Source organism: Acipenser ruthenus, unplaced genomic scaffold (assembly GCF_902713425.1).
Source record: "Acipenser ruthenus unplaced genomic scaffold, fAciRut3.2 maternal haplotype, whole genome shotgun sequence".
Lineage (NCBI taxonomy): Eukaryota > Metazoa > Chordata > Actinopteri > Acipenseriformes > Acipenseridae > Acipenser > Acipenser ruthenus.
Window position 1 is genome coordinate 1 of NW_026708425.1, and position 18,815 is coordinate 18,815.

The 18,815-nt window shown below is 47.7% G+C and overlaps 7 non-coding genes and 2 pseudogenes across 7 annotated transcripts; all 9 read left to right on the forward strand.

Moving 5' to 3' along the window:
• Positions 1-2,056: 2,056 nt before the first annotated feature.
• Positions 2,057-2,247, forward strand: LOC117968074 (U2 spliceosomal RNA). Its single transcript, XR_009325871.1, has one exon. It is a non-coding gene; the product is annotated as a U2 spliceosomal RNA (small nuclear RNA).
• Positions 2,248-6,033: 3,786 nt separating this feature from the next.
• On the forward strand, positions 6,034-6,188 carry LOC131732870 (U2 spliceosomal RNA; annotated as a pseudogene).
• A 596-nt stretch (positions 6,189-6,784) lies between these two features.
• LOC131732869 (U2 spliceosomal RNA) lies at positions 6,785-6,974 on the forward strand. The gene has a single exon (XR_009325870.1). It is a non-coding gene; the product is annotated as a U2 spliceosomal RNA (small nuclear RNA).
• A 595-nt stretch (positions 6,975-7,569) lies between these two features.
• LOC131732851 (U2 spliceosomal RNA) lies at positions 7,570-7,760 on the forward strand. Its single transcript, XR_009325851.1, has one exon. It is a non-coding gene; the product is annotated as a U2 spliceosomal RNA (small nuclear RNA).
• Positions 7,761-8,323: 563 nt separating this feature from the next.
• LOC131732863 (U2 spliceosomal RNA) lies at positions 8,324-8,514 on the forward strand. The gene has a single exon (XR_009325863.1). It is a non-coding gene; the product is annotated as a U2 spliceosomal RNA (small nuclear RNA).
• A 7,451-nt stretch (positions 8,515-15,965) lies between these two features.
• Positions 15,966-16,120, forward strand: LOC131732876 (U2 spliceosomal RNA; annotated as a pseudogene).
• Positions 16,121-16,695: 575 nt separating this feature from the next.
• Positions 16,696-16,886, forward strand: LOC131732873 (U2 spliceosomal RNA). Its single transcript, XR_009325872.1, has one exon. It is a non-coding gene; the product is annotated as a U2 spliceosomal RNA (small nuclear RNA).
• Positions 16,887-17,485: 599 nt separating this feature from the next.
• Positions 17,486-17,676, forward strand: LOC131732878 (U2 spliceosomal RNA). Its single transcript, XR_009325873.1, has one exon. It is a non-coding gene; the product is annotated as a U2 spliceosomal RNA (small nuclear RNA).
• A 598-nt stretch (positions 17,677-18,274) lies between these two features.
• On the forward strand, positions 18,275-18,465 carry LOC131732879 (U2 spliceosomal RNA). The gene has a single exon (XR_009325874.1). It is a non-coding gene; the product is annotated as a U2 spliceosomal RNA (small nuclear RNA).
• The last annotated feature ends 350 nt before the right edge of the window (positions 18,466-18,815 follow it).

Below are 18,815 nucleotides of genomic sequence, written 5' to 3' on the forward strand. Positions count from 1 at the left end.
AAACTTGTGCCGTTCCAGGTAGGAAGATCACGGACAGCCTGGTATTGATGAGAGATGTCATCTGTTATGCGAGAGACAGGGGAATTCGATTATGTGTACTAAATTTAGATCTTGAAAAGGCGTATGATCGGGTCTCGCATCAGTTCATGTTTGGTGTTCTGCGAAAAATGGGGTTTGCAAAGAGGTTTTTAGACTGGGTGGGCCTGTTATATAAGGGTGTGTATAGCAGGGTATTGGTAAATGGGTGTCTGTCAAATCCAGTTAGTGTGGGATGTGGCGTCCGTCAGGGCTGTCCGTTATCTCCGCTCCTGTTTATCTGTTGTATGGAGCCGCTGGCACAAGCTTTGAGAAGGGACCCAGTGTATAAAGGGTTAACTATTCCTGGGAGTGGGGGGCAGGAGGTTAAATGTGTCTTGTATATGGATGATGTCAATGTCCTCTGTCGGGATGAGTTGTCCATTCAGAGGACTTTGGAGAAAGCTGATGTTTTTTGTCGTGCGTCTGGGTCTAAACTGAACCAGGAGAAATCGGAGGCAATGTTCTACGGGAAATGGGACGGGAGGGGTAGTATAAAATTAAAAGTTAAGGAAGACTGCATTAAGATTCTGGGGGTGAAATTTGATGCTAATGGATCAGGGGGTAAGAACTGGGAGGAGGTGGGAAGTAGGGTCAATAAAAAGCTAGGGTTTTGGAGGCTGAGGAGGCTTACGATGGAGGGGAGGGTGATGGTGGTAAAGGGGGTAATATTGCCACTGTTGTTGTATGTGGCGGTCGTGTTCCCACCATCTAGGAATGTGGTAACGCTGCTAAACAGAGCTGTGTTTCGTTTTTTTTGGCAGGGGAAATGGGAGAGAGTGAGGAGGAGTGTGGTGGGGAAGGATAAATTAAAGGGGGGGAAAGGGTTGCCAGATGTCCAGACGTTTTTAATGTCAAAGTTTTGTGCATTGCATTTTGCTATGTGTCTGAATGGTGTGTCAAAAGGGGCCTGCTTTGTGAGATTCTATATTAGTTCCTATTTGAGGAAGTTAAAGTTGATGTCCGTGCCTTTGTCTGTGCCAACAGCCTTTGATCTGCCCTATCATTATGCGTTATTTAAAAGATTTGTGATGTCCAAGGGGCTGGAAGGATGTAAGGCTGAAATTGTGGCTAATGGTAAATCTCTGTTTAACTTTCTGCAGGGTAATGGGGATATGTGTCCGGTTCATGGCCTTGTGTTAGACGAGACGCCAGAAGTGTGGCAGAATGCGAGCCATCCTGCCCTGATGAACGAGCATCGAGATCTGTCTTGGTTGGTAGCCCACGATGTATTGCCAGTTCGAGCGGTGATGCATGCATGTAATCTGGGGAGGTCACCCAGATGCCCGAGAGAGAAGTGTGGAGAGGAAGAAACGGTCGGTCACGTTCTCTGGGGATGTCTGGAGGCGAGGAAGGTGTGGAGTGAGGCAGGCTCCGTCCTGGATTTGTTCCGGGGACAGCTGCCCATACATAGGCAGCGTGTGCTGTATGGGAGCCCGAAGAAAGACCAAGAGAAACTGAGCAAAGTGCAGTGGGGCATGCTGTGGGTCCTAATACGCTGTCTGTGTGATGCAATTTGGAAGGCAAGGAACTGTTTTGTGGTGAAGGGCGTGAGCCTGCCTGCCCAGGCTGTTCTTGAAATGGGACTAAGTCAGATGGAGAGCTATGTCCTAAAGGACGCTTTGCGACTTGGCCGACAAGAGGCGAAGAGAAGATGGAGGCTTGAGGAATGGAGACGTGGAGATCTGTGGGCTACTGGCGTGGGATGAGATCTTGCTGCTTGTTTATTAGAAGTAGGATAGGCATATTGTTAGGGGCACATGTTATCCTGTAGAAAGGTTTCAAAAATGGAATTGTATGCGTGATTATGTTTTTGTATTTGTTGCATATATGGAGAGATGTAATGTGATATGTAATGTGTTTTTTTATAAGTGGATTGTAATGTGTTGTTCTGTTCATGAGTTTGTTGTATATAAAGTGGTTATAGTTATTTTTGTATTGTGATGTTTAAGTGTGTTTTGTGAGTTGTGTTTGTATGTGTATTTTTTTTCCATTAATAAATAAAAAAAAAAAAAAAAATCTGTTCTTATCAGTTTAATATCTGATACGTCCCCTATCAGGGGACCATATATTAAATTGATTTTTGGAATCGGGAGATGGAACAGGGGCTTGCTCCGTCCACTCCACGCATCGGCCCGGTATTGCAGTACCTCCGGGAATGGTGCACACCTTTCTCTAACGTTGGTCAAAGTCAGATCTGGATCTCTCCTGTGAGCATTTTGTCTACCCCTGCTGGAGGGAGAGTGCCAGTGTTGATGCAAGTTTTTCCCGCCGTTTTACTTCTTTTTTTTTTTCTTCTCTCTTTCCTTTCTTCTCTCTTTCTTTCTCTCTTCTCTCTCTTTCTTTCTCTCTTTCTTTCTTGCTGTCCTTTCTTTCTTTTATTCACATGTGGTGATGATGTAGACAGCAGCAGGTTGTTTTCCTGGGAGCATGCAGCTAACCAGACAAGTGTGGTGGACATGTCCCTATGCCAGGACCTCTTAGCAAAGCCAGCCAGCCAGCGAGGCACAGTTGTAGTTACCCAAGGCACCTTGCACAGCATAGCAGCTTGGCATGACTATTTGTAAGACGCACTCCGCCAGTTTATGTTTTGTTTTTGGTGTATGTGTGTGTTTTTGCTTTGTTTTGTTTTCTCCTGCTTAAATTGCACATTTCCCCTCTGGAAGCAGCAGCCCGTTTTTTGGGGGTCTGCTTGTGCTTGGAATTTTGCACCCACCTTTGAATCCCCCTGTGCCGTCCGGGCTGGGGGGCCCCGGGCAAGGGCCAAGTCGCCATCGCTTCTCGGCCCTTTTGCAGCAAAAGAAAGCAAAAGAAAGGAGGGCCAAATATAAATACCTGAATGCTGCCCTCCATCGTCTGAGCCTGCTTCAGCTTCGGGGTTCCCTGTAAGCGACGAGATAGCCCAGACCAAGCTAGATCTTTCAGTGCTTTGTAGGGAGGAACAACGAAAGGTCATGCACATGCAAAAGTGCAAAAAATGGAGGAGACGAAAAGTGTACTCGCTTCTTCTTCCAGAAAACGAGGGAGAAGCGGCACTTGATGTCCTCCATGCTCGACAGCAGGGGGAGGATAGTAGAGGATAGTGAGGGAGTGAAAAAAGTGGTAGAGAACTTCTATAGGGACCTGTATAACATCAAAGCTACAGATGACACCCTGATAGAGTGGTTCCTGAGCCAGTTGGAGCCTGACTCAGTGCGGGACGAGGAGGAGGAGGAGAAGGACCCAGGAACTCACCGCTGGAGGAGCTCACCCAGGCGGTTAAGACCATGAACACCGGTAAGACGCCAGGTCCAGATGGCATCCCGGGTGAGTATTACCATCTTTTTTGGGACATCACGCTAAAAGTCCATTTAGCGGAGGTCTACAGAGCGGTCTACAGGGAGAAGCGGTTGGGCCCTTCTATGCGGGAGAGTGTAAATTTACTCTCCTTCATAAGAAAGGGGAAGTTAAAGATCTACGGAATTGGCGCCCAATCAGCCTCCTTTGCGTGGATTACAAGATACTAGCCAAAGCTCTGATGCTCCGGCTACAAGTACAACCTCCCTTTGGTCATTGGCCCCGACCAGGCTTGTGGCGTCCCAGGGAGGTCCATCACGGATATTTTAATGTTAACAAGGGACCATTCTGGCTTATTCTAGAGAACGGAACCATCCCCTCTGCCTGTTCAACCTTGACCAGGAGAAGGCGTTCGACAGGGTAAGCCATGAATATATGTACAAAGTGATGGACCAGATGAAATTCGCTCCTGGACTTAGGGGGTGGGTTAAAACCATCTATACAAACATTAGTACCCGAGTCTTGGTGAACAGGCACCTGACTGGTAAAATATCTATCCAGTCAGGGGTCAGACAGGGTTGCCCACTATCCCCACTGCTATATGTCGTGTGCATTGAACCCCTCCTGCAGGCAATTCGTAGGGATACCAATATAACTGGTTTCCAGCTGCCTGGATCCAACGGGGTCCAGGTCAAAACAACAGCATATATGGACGATGTGTCACTCATTTGCACCAACACATCGTCGTTACCTCGATTAGTAATATCCTTGGGAAGTACTGCACGGCGACCGGGGCAGTGAATAATAAGTCCAAGAGCGAAGTCTACGTGTCTAAAATTGGCAGGTAGATAGGGAACTGTCGGACATGTACCCTGTCAAAAAGGACAAAATCAAGATTCTGGGCCTCATTTTCGAGAACAATAGCTCTGGGGCCCAGAGCTGGACGGCGGCCATTAACCAGGTCCGTAAAAAGATTGGCGGATGGAGCACAAGATCCTTAACAATGACGGGTAGAGTATTAATAACCAAGTCTATACTGTTCCCCATCCTCTCTTATGTAGGAAAAATCTTTCCCCCAGACAGGACCACCAAAAAAGTGGTGGACCGCATTATCCACCGCTTTATCTGGGGCAGCAAGATGGAGAGGGTAAAACGAGCCACCCTGGAGTAAAGCCGACAAGAAGGGAGGTAAGGGGGTCCCGGACGTTGTGCAGCTCACCCGAGTGCAGGGGCTCACGCAAACTATCAAGAACATCCAGGCCCTGGACAGGAAGGTATGTTACATGAATCGTTTCTATTTTGCCACCTGTCTCAGGGCCTTGGGCCTCTGCACTATTGATAACACCGTGCCGTACTCCTGGGACCCCCCATTGTATTATAGAACCTTAAGGGACACTATATATAAATTGGGCTTAGATAAAGCAAAATTGGCCTCCTGGGAATACAAGGCTGTAACTAAATATCTTGCCGGTTCACCAGGAAATTGAAAAAGTAGCTACTTTCTCCCTCACCCAAAGCCAAAAAATCTGGGAGAATGTGTCTCACAGCTGCTCAGTAATGTCCAGAAGGATATAGCAAGGAACACCGTCCACAGTGCACTCCCCCACTCGAGCGTTCATGTTCAGGAGGGGACTAGCCCAAGTAGAAACATGCCCCTATGCAAAGTGCCGCAAGAGAGAAACACCAGCCCATATCTTCTGGGAGTGTGATGTGGCTGGCAGTGTCTGGCTCTCTGTCTCTGTCTTCCTAAACAGGTTTGCTGACACGGCCAAGATGACCGCTGAGACTGTGCTCTATGGGCCTGCGGGAGGAATCACTACCAGCACAGCTAAGTGCGTTTGGCGTGTCATCAATGTTGTCAAGCAGATCCTGTGGGAAGGCCGTAACGTCTGTGTCTATCACAAGCAGGAGCTAGACACTATCACCACGACCAGAAGGGCACAAACTCTTATCAAGGACTTTGTAATTCTGGACATCCGGACCCTCGGGAAGGACAAGGCCTGCGCGGAGTGGAGGATCGCCGGACTTCAGGACGTGAAGATGGAATAAAGGAAAAAACTGGAACCGCTAGCTCCTAGGAGCGGGAGTACGGGGCACCGCTAAGCCTTTTATTTATTTTGTCATGCCAGCATTCCGCCCTTTTTAGCTGGCATGACCGTTTTTTCAACGTGCCCTGGTTTTATGTAGTCTTTTTGTTTCAGTTTTATGGATTTTGATTGATTTATTTTGAATGTTTTATTTGATTTTTGTTTTGTTTTGTTTTATGTATCTTTAAGATTTTTAATGTAAACTATTAAAAGTTACATTTTAAGTGTTTTAAAATTTTAGAATTTTAACTCACTGTTTTATACACTGTCCTTTTCCCCTGTCCCTGTTTTAGATCTAGTTTTATGTTCACTTTTGAACCTTTTAGAGAGCACTCCCCGGCCCCTCACAAGCACTGGTTTTTATAGATGGTTCTTTTTTTCCAGTCACTTTTAAAAACAGCACAGGTTTTTTTTCATGTTGATTTTAATCTGTGTCTGTTTTAACCATGTACAAAAGCACAATTGTCTTGGTGTTTTTAAATGTATTTTAAATGCTTTTAAAACAAAATGTATGTCTGTATGCATGAATGTCTTCTTTAAAAGAAATGTAAAATGAATGAAAAAAACGAATGGGTGTAAATGTAAAAAATGTAAAATCTCAATAAAAGAGTATTAATATCTGATACGTCCCCTATCAGGGGACCATATATTAAATTGATTTTTGGAATCGGGAGATGGAACAGGGGCTTGCTCCGTCCACTCCACGCATCGGCCCGGTATTGCAGTACCTCCGGGAACGGTGCACACCTTTCTCTAACGTTGGTCAAAGTCAGATCTGGATCTCTCCTGTGAGCATTTTGTCTACCCCTGCTGGAGGGAGAGTGCCAGTGTTGATGCAAGTTTTCCCGCCGTTTTACTTCTTTTTTTTTCTTTCTCTCTTTCTTTCTTTCTCATCTTTCTTTCTCTCTTTCTCTCTTTCTTTCTCTCTTTCTTTCTTGCTGTCTTTCTTTCTTTTATTCACATGTGGTGATGATGTAGACAGCAGCAGGTTGTTTCCTGGGAGCATGCAGCTAACCAGACAAGTGTGGTGGAACATGTCCCTATGCCAGGACCTTCTTAGCAAGCCAGCCAGCCAGCGAGGCACAGTTGTAGTTACCCAAGGCACCTTGCACAGCATAGCAGCTTGGCATGACTATTTGTAAGACGCACTCCGCCAGTTTATGTTTTGTTTTTGGTGTTATGTGTGTGTTTTGCTTTGTTTTGTTTTCTCCTGCTTAAATTGCACATTTCCCCTCTGGAAGCAGCAGCCCGTTTTTTGGGGGTCTGCTTGTGCTTGGAATTTTGCACCCACCTTTGAATCAACCTGTGCCGTCCGGGCTGGGGGCCCCGGGCAAGGCCAAGTCGCCATCGCTTCTCGGCCTTTTGGCTAAGATCAAGTGTAGTATCTGTTCTTATCAGTTTAATATCTGATACGTCCCTATCAGGGGACCATATATTAAATTGATTTTTGGAATCGGGAGATGGAACAGGGGCTTGCTCCGTCCACTCCACGCATCGGCCCGGTATTGCAGTACCTCCGGGAACGGTGCACACCTTTCTCTAACGTTGGTCAAAGTCAGATCTGGATCTCTCCTGTGAGCATTTTGTCTACCCCTGCTGGAGGGAGAGTGCCAGTGTTGATGCAAGTTTTCCCGCCGTTTTACTTCTTTTTTTTTTCTTTCTCTCTTTCTTTCTTTCTCTCTTTCTTTCTCTCTTTCTCTCTTTCTTTCTCTCTTTCTTGCTGTCTTTCTTTCTTTTATTCACATGTGGTGATGATGTAGACAGCAGCAGGTTGTTTCCTGGGAGCATGCAGCTAACCAGACAAGTGTGGTGGAACATGTCCCTATGCCAGGACCTTCTTAGCAAGCCAGCCAGCCAGCGAGGCACAGTTGTAGTTACCCAAGGCACCTTGCACAGCATTGCAGCTTGGCATGACTATTTGTAAGACGCACTCCGCCAGTTTATGTTTTGTTTTTGGTGTTATGTGTGTGTTTTTGCTTTGTTTTGTTTCCTCCTGCTTAAATTGCACATTTCCCCTCTGGAAGCAGCAGCCCGTTTTTTGGGGGTCTGCTTGTGCTTGAAATTTTGCACCCACCTTTGAATCAACCTGTGCCGTCCGGGCTGGGGGGCCCCGGGCAAGGGCCAAGTCGCCATCGCTTCTCGGCCTTTTGGCTAAGATCAAGTGTAGTATCTGTTCTTATCAGTTTAATATCTGATACGTCCCCTATCAGGGGACCATATATTAAATTGATTTTTGGAATCGGGAGATGGAACAGGGGCTTGCTCCGTCCACTCCACGCATCGGCCCGGTATTGCAGTACCTCCGGGAACGGTGCACACCTTTCTCTAACGTTGGTCAAAGTCAGATCTGGATCTCTCCTGTGAGCATTTTGTCTACCCCTGCTGGAGGGAGAGTGCCAGTGTTGATGCAAGTTTTCCCGCCGTTTTACTTCTTTTTTTTTTCTTTCTCTCTTTCTTTCTCTCTTTCTTTCTTGCTGTCTTTCTTTCTTTTATTCACATGTGGTGATGATGTAGACAGCAGCAGGTTGTTTCCTGGGAGCATGCAGCTAACCAGACAAGTGTGGTGGAACATGTCCCTATGCCAGGACCTTCTTAGCAAGCCAGCCAGCCAGCGAGGCACAGTTGTAGTTACCCAAGGCACCTTGCACAGCATAGCAGCTTGGCATGACTATTTGTAAGACGCACTCCGCCAGTTTATGTTTTGTTTTTGGTGTTATGTGTGTGTTTTTGCTTTGTTTTGTTTTCTCCTGCTTAAATTGCACATTTCCCCTCTGGAAGCAGCAGCCCGTTTTTTGGGGGTCTGCTTGTGCTTGGAATTTTGCACCCACCTTTGAATCCCCCTGTGCCGTCCGGGCTGGGGGGCCCCGGGCAAGGGCCAAGTCGCCATCGCTTCTCGGCCTTTTGGCTAAGATCAAGTGTAGTATCTGTTCTTATCAGTTTAATATCTGATACGTCCCCTATCAGGGGACCATATATTAAATTGATTTTTGGAATCGGGAGATGGAACAGGGGCTTGCTCCGTCCACTCCACGCATCGGCCCGGTATTGCAGTACCTCCGGGAACGGTGCACACCTTTCTCTAACGTTGGTCAAAGTCAGATCTGGATCTCTCCTGTGAGCATTTTGTCTACCCCTGCTGGAGGGAGAGTGCCAGTGTTGATGCAAGTTTTCCCGCCGTTTTACTTCTTTTTTTTTTCTTTCTCTCTTTCTTTCTTTCTCTCTTTCTTTCTCTCTTTCTCTCTTTCTTTCTCTCTTTCTTTCTTGCTGTCTTTCTTTCTTTTATTCACATGTGGTGATGATGTAGACAGCAGCAGGTTGTTTCCTGGGAGCATGCAGCTAACCAGACAAGTGTGGTGGAACATGTCCCTATGCCAGGTCCTTCTTAGCCAGCCATATACTCTGGTTTCTCTTCAGTTCGAATAGATCTTTCTAAGACTAAGGCTTAGAGGGTAGTGGCATTGCCCGCTCCCTCCGAGGGTCTGTGAGAGGTTTGTTCGGGTGAGGAGGAACAGAATTTTTTTTTATTTTTGACTGGCTTTCTTCAGCTCGGCAACTTTTTGGAAGACTAATGCTCAGTCTGGTTTTGGCTTGCCCAATCCAGGCCGAGGGTCTTTCAAGATTTTGTTGACTGTTGAGAGCAGTTTTTTCTTTTTCAGGCGGTTCCAGTTTTTTTCTTTTTCAGGCTTTTCCAGACGTTCCTGGAGTTAGAGAGAAGGAGGACCTACCATCCAGACGACCTTTGAGGACCCTTTGATGACCTAGACGACCTCATCCCCAGCCCTTGATTGTAATCGAGATCCAGACCGAGAGAGCAGCAGGCGCCCAGCAGAGGGCGCCATCTGGGAGGAGCAGAGGGCGGCCCCGGACCCCGAGGAGGCGTCACAGCCACGATTCTTCCTACGTGGTCTCGGTGCCAAGCAGCGCCCCCTACTCCGCCAGGGAAGGACACCGTTCACCTGGGGAGGGGGTCCCTCTTGCGAGGCGACCATCTCCTCAGGGACTAAAGTAATAGTTCCTTCAACTGCCCAGATTTGCTGCTTACGTTGTTTCTTTTCCGTAGAGAGAGACAACCCGGACGTCCAGAGGCTTCTCCCACCCCAATCGGAGGAGCCAGCTGAAGGATGGCGTTCCGGCCAACCCAGGAGACTAGGAGGCACAATGCGGTGCGCTTCACAAGGACCCAGCAAGATGAAACGGAACCAGGACTGACGAGACTGGAGTTCAGCCGGACCATTCTTCAGAGGGGTATGGGTTTTTCCCCTTCTGACTTGAATTGTTTGGTGAAATTGCCAGGGCTTAAGGAAGTGTTTGAGGTCAGTTTTAGGAACCCCCAAAAGTTACAAGAAATGTGGTCCTTTTGGGGGGAGAATAAATATCTCGCTCCATACAAAGAATTTTGTGTGGATGCACTGACAGACAGAGAAATGAAAGTTGTTACTGTCCAATTTTTCAATGAGGCTGTTAGCGACTATGATATTACAACATGGCTTAACCGCTATGGGAGGGTGTCATCAGAAGGGAGGAAAATTACAGATGAAGATGGGGTTTGGACAGGAGCCAGAAAGTGGCTGGTACGCCTTAATGTTGATCCATCGGGCATTGGAGGCGTCCGCCACATTCCAAACTCCATAGTGTTAGGGCCCAACAGAGGGCTGGTATTCTATAATGGGATGCCAAAACTCTGCAGGAAATGTGGGGAATTAGGACACCTGGCGGCCGCGTGTACTGTAGTCAAGTGCAGGAACTGCGGCGCCCCCCACGAGACCAGCCACTGCAGAGAAGAGAGGCAGTGCAATTTGTGTGGAAAGAAGGGGCACCTGTTTAAGGACTGCCCCTCTTCCTATGCCAACATGGCCAGAGCCAGCAAGGCAAACATGAACAAGCCTAGGCCTGAGCAGGAAGAGGGAGCAAGTAACAAAGATCAGTCCACATCACCACCAACAGTATCCAAGACCCAGACTCCAGCACCACCATCATCACCAGCACCCCCTCACCCCCCCGCCCCCGAGACATGTCCCGTTTTACGAGGACCCCTTCCCCCAGCCCAGAGAGAGAGTACAACAGCCACTCCACTAGCTCCTCCAGTAGCTCCTCTGATGCAGAACACGAGTCAGGGAGGGAGCCCGGACCCAGCAGCGGCCCCCCCCTGAGTAGGGCCCTCTCAGCGCCAGCACTCCCCCTCGGCTCTCGTTATGACGCCATAAGGATTGAGTCCGTGGGGGAGGAAAGCAAAAGCGACAGTGAAAGTGAGAGTGAGAAGGAGGGGAAGGGAGTGAAGAACCAGCAGAGGGTGGGGAAAAGAAAGGGTAGAGACGAGGGGGGGAAAAGAAAGAAGATCAGGATCAAAGACAGCAAGTTGCAGGTGGCCCCCATAGATCCAAAACCAGCTAATGTCCACACAAAGTCCCCAGTCTTGCCCTCGCAGGCAGAGACGGAGGCGAGTGGGACGGCTACACTGCCGCCTAGTGGGCAGGTAGCAGCCAGCCAGGGCATCCCCAGCCAGCCTTCCCAGTCGTTGGCACAAACCCTAGCACACCTCGCAGAAGAGGTGTTCACTAATGCACCGAGGGAGAGGTCGGGGTCAACACCTTCCCTGACCAGCAGTACCTCTGTAGCAATGACCCTCTTCAAGCGATGGGCCTCCCTTCAAAGCATCCTTGACCCCCTCCCTTGTATGGGCAAAACCAGGGGCCCCCTAGAGGTCCTCCTAGATACAGCACTGGAGGACATGGGAATACCCCTGGACGCGGTAAGCCAGAAGTCTGCTAACAGCTCCAATTCAACAGACGGTAACAGCCAAAGAATGCTGTCTGTCATAACCCCCCCCCAGGACAAAGCTGACCCACACGTTCCGAGGGGCCCTGAGCAAGTTCCACCAGACTTACCTTGTGGGGAGTTGAATAGCCCCAACAACTCCACGTACTGTGCATATAAAGACGGTGCCTTCTTGGACGAGGCAGCAGTGAGTACCTTCTCAGGGGTGATGGGAGTTGCAAATAAGCCCAAGCCCCCTCGAAGCAAGCGTAGAGCTAAGAGTAGGAAGAGTGTCCCGACCTCCCAATCATAGTCGCTATGGGGTGGACGCAGCGACTCCTTTTCTTGTTAGCTACCCTGATGGCCCTGATATGTGTGTCTGTTAATGTCAGGAGCATCAGGGAGACACAAAAAAGATTTGATGTACTAAACTATCTAGCTAACTTGAAAGCAGATCTCATCTTTCTGCAGGAGTGTGGTATTTCGTCGAGCCCTGATTATAGGGACCTGAAGGAGAGTTGGACCCTGGGGGACTCCTTCTGGTCGGGCTCCAACATAGCCAGAGCCGACGGAGTAGGTATCCTGTTTAAAAACCCATTTATTACCTCCCGCAGCAGCAGGGAGGTAGAACCTGGTAGAATTCTGAGCGTGGATGTGACATACAACAACACTCCCCTCAGACTGGTCAATGTCTACGCACCCACTAACCAAAACGAAAGAGTTCATTTTTTTCCACAGCTGCGTCCACTCCTGCTGGGGAACGTACCCGTCATCGTGTCAGGTGACTTCAATTGTGCTCTGAGGGACGTAGACCGGAGCAGGCCACGCAACGACCGCTCTAGTAGTTTTGTCCTCCGTAATATTTGATTTCTCCCTGTGTGATGCAGGTAAGGACCTGGTGCCTCCCTTTACCTGGGTGAGCTCATCTGGGACCTCCTTCTCCCGTATAGATCTCGTCCTGCATACCAGCTCCCTTACGAAGACGGCAGTAGACACCCAGGCCGTCTTCTTCTCTGACCATAGGCTCCTGCAGGTAACATTGCAGGTCCCTCAGACCTCCCAGATGGGGTCAGGGGTTTGGAAATTAAACACCTCCTTACTCGATGACCCCTCCATAGCTGCAGCCTATAAGAGCAGGCTTGTTGAGTGGACCACTTTGCGTGACCTATTCAACTCCCCTATAGAGTGGTGGGAGATGGTCAAAATGAGATCTAAGGGTTATTTCATAGCAGCAGGCAAGAGGAAAGCAAAAGAAAGGAGGGCCAAATATAAACACCTGAATGCTGCCCTCCAGCGTCTGAGCCTGCTTCAGCTTCGGGGGTTCCCTGTAAGCGACGAGATAGCCCAGACCAAGCTAGATCTTTCAGTGCTTTGTAGGGAGGAACAACGAAAGGTCATGCACAATGCAAAAGTGCAAAAAATGGAGGAAGACGAAAAGTGTACTCGCTTCTTCTTCCAGAAAACGAGGGAGAAGCGGCACTTGATGTCCTCCATGCTCGACAGCAGGGGGAGGATAGTAGAGGATAGTGAGGGAGTGAAAAAAGTGGTAGAGAACTTCTATAGGGACCTGTATAACATCAAAGCTACAGATGACACCCTGATAGAGTGGTTCCTGAGCCAGTTGGAGCCTGACTCAGTGCGGGACGACGAGGAGGAGGAGAAGGACCCAGAACTCACGCTGGAGGAGCTCACCCAGGCGGTTAAGACCATGAACACCGGTAAGACGCCAGGTCCAGATGGCATCCCGGGTGAGTATTACCATCTTTTTTGGGACACGCTAAAAGTCCATTTAGCGGAGGTCTACAGAGCGGTCTACAGGGAGAAGCGGTTGGGCCCTTCTATGCGGGAGAGTGTAATTACTCTCCTTCATAAGAAAGGGGAAGTTAAAGATCTACGGAATTGGCGCCCAATCAGCCTCCTTTGCGTGGATTACAAGATACTAGCCAAAGCTCTGATGCTCCGGCTACAAGTACACCTCCCTTTGGTCATTGGCCCCGACCAGGCTTGTGGCGTCCCAGGGAGGTCCATCACGGATATTTTAATGTTAACAAGGGACATTCTGGCTTATTCTAGAGAACGGAACCATCCCCTCTGCCTGTTCAACCTTGACCAGGAGAAGGCGTTCGATAGGGTAAGCCATGAATATATGTACAAAGTGATGGACCAGATGAAATTCGCTCCTGGACTTAGGGAGTGGGTTAAAACCATATATACAAACATTAGTACCCGAGTCTTGGTGAACAGGCACCTGACTGGTAAAATATCTATCCAGTCAGGGGTCAGACAGGGTTGCCCACTATCCCCACTGCTATATGTCGTGTGCATTGAACCCCTCCTGCAGGCAATTCGTAGGGATACCAATATAACTGGTTTCCAGCTGCCTGGATCCAACGGGGTCCAGGTCAAAACAACAGCATATATGGACGATGTGTCACTCATTTGCACCAACACATCGTCGGTACCCTCGGATTAGTAATATCCTTGAGAAGTACTGCACGGCGACCGGGGCAGTGATTAATAAGTCCAAGAGCGAAGTCTACGTGTCTAAAAATTGGCAGGTAGATAGGGAACTGTCGGACATGTACCCTGTCAAAAAGGACAAAATCAAGATTCTGGGCCTCATTTTCGAGAACAATAGCTCGGGGGCCCAGAGCTGGACGGCGGCCATTAACCAGGTCCGTAAAAAGATTGGCGGATGGAGCACAAGATCCTTAACAATGACGGGTAGAGTATTAATAACCAAGTCTATACTGTTCCCCATCCTCTCTTATGTAGGAAAAATCTTTCCCCCAGACAGGACCACCAAAAAAGTGGTGGACCGCATTATCCACCGCTTTATCTGGGGCAGCAAGATGGAGAGGGTAAAGCGAGCCACCCTGAGTAAAGCCGACAAGAAGGGAGGTAAGGGGGTCCCGGACGTTGTGCAGCTCACCCGAGTGCAGGGGCTCACGCAAACTATCAAGAACATCCAGGCCCTGGACAGGAAGGTATGTTACATGAATCGTTTCTATTTTGCCACCTGTCTCAGGGCCTTGGGCCTCTGCACTATTGATAACACCGTGCCGTACTCCTGGGACCCCCCATTGTATTATAGAACCTTAAGGGACACTATATATAAATTGGGCTTAGATAAAGCAAAATTGGCCTCCTGGGAATACAAGGCTGTAACTAAATATCTTGCCGGTTCCCAGGAAATTGAAAAAGTAGCTACTTTCTCCCTCACCCAAAGCCAAAAAATCTGGGAGAATGTGTCTCACAGCTGCCTCAGTAATGTCCAGAAGGATATAGCATGGAACACCGTCCACAGTGCACTCCCCACTCGAGCGTTCATGTTCAGGAGGGGACTAGCCCAAGTAGAAACATGCCCCTATGCAAAGTGCCGCAAGAGAGAAACACCAGCCCATATCTTCTGGGAGTGTGATGTGGCTGGCAGTGTCTGGCTCTCTGTCTCTGTCTTCCTAAACAGGTTTGCTGACACGGCCAAGATGACCGCTGAGACTGTGCTCTATGGGCCTGCGGGAGGAATCGATACCAGCACAGCTAAGTGCGTTTGGCGTGTCATCAATGTTGTCAAGCAGATCCTGTGGGAAGGCCGTAACGTCTGTGTCTATCACAAGCAGGAGCTAGACACTATCACCACGACCAGAAGGGCACAAACTCTTATCAAGGACTTTGTAATTCTGGACATCCGGACCCTCGGGAAGGACAAGGCCTGCGCGGAGTGGAGGATCGCCGGACTTCAGGACGTGAAGATGGAATAAAGGAAAAAACTGGAACCGCTAGCTCCTAGGAGCGGGACTACGGGGCACCGCTAAGCCTTTTATTTATTTTGTCATGCCAGCATTCCGCCCTTTTTAGCTGGCATGACCGTTTTTCAACGGTGCCCTGGTTTTATGTAGTCTTTTTGTTTCAGTTTTATGGACCTTTGATTTAATTTGAATGTTTTATTTGATTTTGTTTTGTTTCGTTTTATGTATCTTTAAGATTTTTAATGTAAACTATTAAAAGTTACATTTTAAGTGTTTTAAAATTTTAGAATTTTAACTCACTGTTTATACACTGTCCCTTTTCCCCTGTCCCTGTTTTAGATCTAGCTTTATGTTCACTTTTTTAGAGAGCACTCCCCGGCCCTCACAAGCACTGGTTTTTTATAGATGGTTCTTTTTTTCCAGTCACTTTTAAAACAGCACAGGTTTTTTTCATGTTGATTTTAATCTGTGTCTGTTTTAACCATGTACAAAGCACAATTGTCTTGGTGTTTTTTAATGTATTTTAAATGCTTTTAAAACAAAATGTATGTCTGTATGCATGAATGTCATCTTTAAAAGAAATGTAAAATGAATGAAAAAACGAATGGGTGTAAATGTAAAAAAATGTAAAATCTCAATAAAAGAGTATTTTACTAAAGATTAAGTGTTTTAAAATTTTAGAATTTTAACTCACTGTTTATACACTGTCCCTTTTCCCCTGTCCCTGTTTTAGATCTAGGTTTATGTTCACTTTTTTAGAGAGCACTCCCCGGCCCTCACAAGCACTGGTTTTTTATAGATGGTTCTTTTTTTCCAGTCACTTTTAAAACAGCACAGGTTTTTTTCATGTTGATTTTAATCTGTGTCTGTTTTAACCATGTACAAAGCACAATTGTCTTGGTGTTTTTAAATGTATTTTAAATGCTTTTAAAACAAAATGTATGTCTGTATGCATGAATGTCATCTTTAAAAGAAATGTAAAATGAATGAAAAAACGAATGGGTGTAAATGTAAAAAATGTAAAATCTCAATAAAAGAGTATTAATATCTGATACGTCCCCTATCAGGGGACCATATATTAAATTGATTTTTGGAATCGGGAGATGGAACAGGGGCTTGCTCCGTCCACTCCACACATCGGCCCGGTATTGCAGTACCTCCGGGAACGGTGCACACCTTTCTCTAACGTTGGTCAAAGTCAGATCTGGATCTCTCCTGTGAGCATTTTGTCTACCCCTGCTGGAGGGAGAGTGCCAGTGTTGATGCAAGTTTTCCCGCCGTTTTACTTCTTTTTTTTTTCTTTCTCTCTTTCTTTCTCTCTTTCTTTCTCTCTTTCTTTCTTGCTGTCTTTCTTTCTTTTATTCACATGTGGTGATGATGTAGACAGCAGCAGGTTGTTTCCTGGGAGCATGCAGCTAACCAGACAAGTGTGGTGGAACATGTCCCTATGCCAGGACCTTCTTAGCAAGCCAGCCAGCCAGCGAGGCACAGTTGTAGTTACCCAAGGCACCTTGCACAGCATAGCAGCTTGGCATGACTATTTGTAAGACGCACTCCGCCAGTTTATGTTTTGTTTTTGGTGTTATGGGTGTGTTTTTGCTTTGTTTTGTTTTCTCCTGCTTAAATTGCACATTTCCCCTCTGGAAGCAGCAGCCCGTTTTTTGGGGGTCTGCTTGTGCTTGGAATTTTGCACCCACCTTTGAATCCCCCTGTGCCGTCCGGGCTGGGGGGCCCCGGGCAAGGGCCAAGTCGCCATCGCTTCTCGGCCTTTTGGCTAAGATCAAGTGTAGTATCTGTTCTTATCAGTTTAATATCTGATACGTCCCCTATCAGGGGACCATATATTAAATTGATTTTTGGAATCGGGAGATGGAACAGGGGCTTGCTCCGTCCACTCCACGCATCGGCCCGGTATTGCAGTACCTCCGGGAACGGTGCACACCTTTCTCTAACGTTGGTCAAAGTCAGATCTGGATCTCTCCTGTGAGCATTTTGTCTACCCCTGCTGGAGGGAGAGTGCCAGTGTTGATGCAAGTTTTCCCGCCGTTTTACTTCTTTTTTTTTTCTTTCTCTCTTTCTTTCTTTCTCTCTTTCTTTCTCTCTTTCTCTCTTTCTTTCTGTCTTTCTTTCTTGCTGTCTTTCTTTCTTTTATTCACATGTGGTGATGATGTAGACAGCAGCAGGTTGTTTCCTGGGAGCATGCAGCTAACCAGACAAGTGTGGTGGAACATGTCCCTATGCCAGGACCTTCTTAGCAAGCCAGCCAGCCAGCGAGGCACAGTTGTAGTTACCCAAGGCACCTTGCACAGCATAGCAGCTTGGCATGACTATTTGTAAGACGCACTCCGCCAGTTTATGTCTTGTTTTTGGTGTTATGTGTGTGTTTTTGCTTTGTTTTGTTTTCTCCTGCTTAAATTGCACATTTCCCCTCTGGAAGCAGCAGCCCGTTTTTTGGGGGTCTGCTTGTGCTTGGAATTTTGCACCCACCTTTGAATCCCCCTGTGCCGTCCGGGCTGGGGGGCCCCGGGCAAGGGCCAAGTCGCCATCGCTTCTCGGCCTTTTGGCTAAGATCAAGTGTAGTATCTGTTCTTATCAGTTTAATATCTGATACGTCCCCTATCAGGGGACCATATATTAAATTGATTTTTGGAATCGGGAGATGGAACAGGGGCTTGCTCCGTCCACTCCACGCATCGGCCCGGTATTGCAGTACCTCCGGGAACGGTGCACACCTTTCTCTAACGTTGGTCAAAGTCAGATCTGGATCTCTCCTGTGAGCATTTTGTCTACCCCTGCTGGAGGGAGAGTGCCAGTGTTGATGCAAGTTTTCCCGCCGTTTTACTTCTTTTTTTTTCTTTCTCTCTTTCTTTCTTCCTCTCTTTCTTTCTCTCTTTCTCTCTTTCTTTCTCTCTTTCTTTCTTGCTGTCTTTCTTTCTTTTATTCACATGTGGTGATGATGTAGACAGCAGCAGGTTGTTTCCTGGGAGCATGCAGCTAACCAGACAAGTGTGGTGGAACATGTCCCTATGCCAGGACCTTCTTAGCAAGCCAGCCAGCCAGCGAGGCACAGTTGTAGTTACCCAAGGCACCTTGCACAGCATAGCAGCTTGGCATGACTATTTGTAAGACGCACTCCGCCAGTTTATGTTTTGTTTTTGGTGTTATGTGTGTGTTTTTGCTTTGTTTTGTTTTCTCCTGCTTAAATTGCACATTTCCCCTCTGGAAGCAGCAGCCCGTTTTTTGGGGGTCTGCTTGTGCTTGGAATTTTGCACCCACCTTTGAATCCCCCTGTGCCGTCCGGGCTGGGGGGCCCCGGGCAAGGGCCAAGTCGCCATCGCTTCTCGGCCTTTTGGCTAAGATCAAGTGTAGTATCTGTTCTTATCAGTTTAATATCTGATACGTCCCCTATCAGGGGACCATATATTAAATTGATTTTTGGAATCGGGAGATGGAACAGGGGCTTGCTCCGTCCACTCCACGCATCGGCCCGGTATTGCAGTACCTCCGGGAACGGTGCACACCTTTCTCTAACGTTGGTCAAAGTCAGATCTGGATCTCTCCTGTGAGCATTTTGTCTACCCCTGCTGGAGGGAGAGTGCCAGTGTTGATGCAAGTTTTCCCGCCGTTTTACTTCTTTTTTTTCTTTCTCTCTTTCTTTCTTTCTCTCTTTCTCTCTTTCTTTCTCTCTTTCTTTCTTGCTGTCTTTCTTTCTTTTATTCACATGTGGTGATGATGTAGACAGCAGCAGGTTGTTTCCTGGGAGCATGCAGCTAACCAGACAAGTGTGGTGGAACATGTCCCTATGCCAGGACCTTCTTAGCAAGCCAGCCAGCCAGCGAGGCACAGTTGTAGTTACCCAAGGCACCTTGCACAG